Raw genomic sequence first — 4,799 nt, forward strand, 5'->3', positions numbered from 1 at the left:
GGAAGAAGATGTTTGCATTGGTGTTCTACTTAAGAGTTTGCCTCCTAAATATAATAATGTATCAACAACCCTAATTAATATGCCAAACCCTGAACTTATTGATATCCAAGCATCACTGTTAGAGGAGGAAAAGAAGCTAAAAACTAAAGAAGAACCAAGCACCTCTAGAGATGAACATGCATTATATGTTGGCAATAAGCACAAAGGAAAGAAGGATCAGCTCTTCTGTAACTTCTACAAAAGGACCGGACACACTGAGAAGTTCTGCCATGCCAGAAAGAGGTCCCAAAAGGCCTATCTAGTTGTAGTCAAAGAAGAAGAAGAAAATGGAGTGAAGGAAGAAGAATAAGAACAAGACCACCACGAGAAGTACGATCCTCATCAGTCCTTCTATTCAGATAGAATTTTTTAGCCCTAATGCCTCAAATGAAAACTTGTAAACTCCTCAGTTATCCTCGTACTATAGCCTCTGTAAACTTTGTGAGGCCCTTCCTATAGCCTCTGGATGTCCATCATGTCTGTGGTGCCCACATTTAGCCTTTTCTGCGACAGCCTATGGTATTTTTCCATGTTTATGGTGTGTCCACACTTTGCAAGTGTTGCTTTCACTAAAGCCTCTATACACTTTGTCCTTCTGGTTGTGATTGAGGAGGGGTGTTGAGATATTTGCAATCACACCTACTTCAGTCCCTTTGTGAGAAGCAATGAGGGCTCAGGACCAAAATCCCTTATGCACAGTAGGAGAAAGTACCACCACTAAATTCCTATAAAGCATTGTACTTGCACTCTTTTTCTAATGCAATGAGTACTCTTTTCTTTCCAGTAAAGTGTCATGTCACTGCCAATACACAAGATTATGTTTATGAGTCCAAGTCTCAATCTTGGAACCTAATTCACTTGTGTAACAATTTGTCCTTGTCAAGTTCAATGTCTTCATGAGTTCCCTTTTCCTCTTTCAACCTCCATAGCTTCCGCATCTGCCATGCTCTAGATCTCACGTATTTTAACAACAGAGAGTTGTGAACTCACATTTCTCTCTTCTTCTCATTATTCCACAATGCTTACTTAATTCTAATGATACATAATTGATAAACACACTAGGTTACTTATTGACCGTACCACTAACTGTGGTTGAGTTTGACCGACTCAGTTATTACAACACACATGTAGAGTGATAGCTAAGACAACAACTGTCTAGATAAGGTCGGTCATGTTGATGATACTGATCACAAGCTTGATTCTCAACACACACACACACACACGCACGCACGCACCCACGCACACACGCACGCACGCACGCACGCACGCACGCACGCACACACGCACACACGCACACACACACACACACACACACACACACACACACACACACACACACACACACACACACACACACACACACACACACACACACACACACACACACACACACACACACACACAAGTATGCATATCTATGAGGAAAAATGGCAAGCACAAAAAATGTACTATTAAGGTGCCACCTAAAACACGCATGTAACTACAGTCATCAACCTCCCACTAACTAAACTAGTGATGTTCAAGCCTATCCTTCTAGCACTATGTCCCTATGTTTATCAAAATCATTTCACCAAATCTTGTCCAGAACTAAATCCTCTTATTTTCCTCCTCTTCTTCTCCCATGAATAATATATCACTATTTCTACCAAATCTAATCATTTCTTTTCAAATGTGTCAATTTCGGGTTAAAATTTACTTGATGTTGCTCCATGGGTGCTTGAAGAAGGGGTAGGGCATCACTAGTGACCTAACACATTTTCCTTTCCAAAATTTAAGATTTTTTTGAAGTGAAGGCATCAATAAAAGCTACTAGAAAGCCTTTATGTTTTTGCTCTTATTCTAGTTCTTTGTGAATTAGTGCAATCTCATCTTCTTCTAAGTTCATGGAGATGATCGTTTCCTCTTCACAAGTAAACCTTTGAAAAGGGTCACCACTACAATTCTTGAGATAAGCCTACTTTGTGATTACAGGCGGCCCTCCCAAGGCAAAAAATGAACATAAAACCAAGGAAACAACAATGAAGATCTATGTGTATAGATCTCACAACATGAAAGAACCATAATCTCGCTTTTAACAATGAACATACTTCATCCATAGCTTCAACCATTACACACAAGGAAAGAAAAAAGAGGAAAACGTAAAGACATGAGAACTTTTGCACAGAGGAGAGAAGAGAGAGAAAGAAAATTTTGCATCTTACAAAGGAGAATGTGTGTGTCTTGGAAGAGAGGGGAGAGAAGAGACACAAAATCAGATGTGCACTCTATCCCACCTTTTCCCCAAAAGACACACAACCCTTCAATAGTTTTATTATTTCTTGAAATGTTGATACCTTTGCATTCATAATGCTTTGACCTTTATGTTTTAATACATTTCTACTCTTTAGAAATGCACATACATATACTCTATGCATGCCATTCACTTTAATGCATGTGCCCTCTCATGTAAGATCTATTTTTGGTGATTTTGCAACAATGTGAGTATAAATCTCTTTACAAAAAATGGAAATACGATGTATGATGTATATTTTTATGTTTCTCTAGGTGTCATCACAACTACATTTTCAATTACCTCAATATGTGCACTTTTAGCTAGGGCCAAATCCAAGCCTCAATTTGAAAAAAATTGAAGGGTTTCTCAACATTTCATTTGGATGGGCTTTGAACAACTATTATTTTCTTTTTAAAGATATTACAAGGGCATATAAATGTTTTCAAAGATTTTTTAGTACTTATTTGAAGGGTAAACCATTTGTAGCCCATCCTCTGAATGGGTAAAATCTCCTAAAAAGGATGTTGTCAATCTTCAAATTTTAGGCTTGCCCCATAATCTACAATTCCCTACTTCTTTAGGAGAATGTGCCTCTAGTGTATTTGTATCAAGCCACTAGCTAGTAGAAGAGCACATTGCTCATTAGCCATGCTATAGATAGTAGAAGAGCAAATGTATCATCAGCCATTGTATATCTAGTACAAGAGTAGATTGCTCATTAGCCATGGCATAGCTAGGTCCCACACACCATAGTCTCTCTCCATCCAAGAGTTGCAAATTAAACATACTATGTATTATTCCCGTCCCTTCTCGTACACTTCCATTCATCTATTCACAAGAGACCTTGCCATGGCTAGAAGTGAGGAGAACAATACAATATAATGGCCTTGTGTTATAATTTGGAGTGGATCTTAGGGCAAAGGAAGGTCATCATGGAATCATGGATGTGCTCGATAAAGTGAAGACAATAAGAGAAAGGTTGCATATGAAAGAAATACCCATATCAAGAAATGCACAATAATCACTACTTAATTTCTCATATCCAAAAATCTTCAAATTTTTGAAAGGCAAACTAGACAAAAGAAGATGTAGAGAATGATACATCCCACCAAAGGAGAAGTTAGAGGAGCTAAAAAGTGTTCAAATTTTGAAGTAAGGTCAAGCCACAATCTTCTCACTCTAAAGTAGAGGCCATAGCTAAGAAACTATTAGGACCTCAAAGGTGAGGCTAGGTTGAAGCCAAGGAATAAAATGCAAATATCAAGGACTAGCATGTCATTCAAAGTTTTAATGTCCTCACAAAGGAATCTAACCACCAAATAAAGGACTTATTCTTGTTTATGGGGATATTGTATGCTAATACGTCTCTAGTTCTTGTGAGGAAAGTAACCCTCAATTCTAAAAGTGAGCCACAATTTTAGAAATAATCCTCAAAGTTGACCAAGTTCTAAAGTTTGATGCTTGCAGAGTAGACTCCCCTCTTTCTCACTTCTCTCTTTTTCTTGTTAAAGTGGAAATCAAGCAAGCAACATTTTTTCTGCTGGTTAATTGCAACTAGAATACAACACTATTGTCACTAAGCTCTCATGTTCTCTTCAATCATCAATCATACCCCTATCTTTCTCTCCGAATATAATTTAGCTATTTGCCCTCTCAAATTATGCAATGTAACTTGTTACTTTTTGGCTTTTTTTCTCGAAATTTATCTTTCAAGTAAGCTTTTGAGGTTTTATCTAACTTATAGAGAGTGAGAGAGAGCAAGGTGGAGGGGGGTTGTAATGCACATGCACTTAACTCACTTGACAACACAGACAACCCACCACACACATGAGCCTACACATAACCTACACACTAAACATACACCACACACACTTACACACCCATCCCACCACTCGCACACCTAACACACTCCTTGCTACACCAACCCAAAGGGCCTCATGAATTCATTGATTCAAAAGTATTGTTGTTCTCGGCTAGAGGCTCTAGAGCATTTGAATCTTAAGCCCATCAAGCAATCTATTAAGGAGAAGCTAGAAAAGATGGGGAAATTGAAGGACAAATGTTGGTGATTGATAGGGTTGGTAATTCTAATGTATAATGGTATATGAGCGTTGAGTTAAAAACTATCAAATGTATGCTTGGAATATATAATGGGAAAAATGCAAAATATCCTTGCATTTATTGCACGAAAAGTGTCGAGTCTAAATATTGGAGCAATTTACACCCCGGAAGAAGATCCCCAATGAGAGACTCTATATATTTAAGTAAATTTAAAAACATAGAAGACATATATGATCCCATTCTTTCAATTTCTCTTAGAAATGTTCACATTTATACTTTGCATGCAAAGATTAGAATAATTGACAAACTTTTCAGGTTGCATCTTGACTATGCATACTCGATTAAGCCCTTATCTTTATGAGGCAATACTATGTTAGAAAATTTTATGCACTTTGGGAACCCCTAATATATTTGTTATTTGACCACA

This window comes from Lygodium microphyllum, chromosome 23, assembly GCF_053477565.2.
Source record: "Lygodium microphyllum isolate KBCC chromosome 23, Lygodium_microphyllum_v1.1.10, whole genome shotgun sequence".
Lineage (NCBI taxonomy): Eukaryota > Viridiplantae > Streptophyta > Polypodiopsida > Schizaeales > Lygodiaceae > Lygodium > Lygodium microphyllum.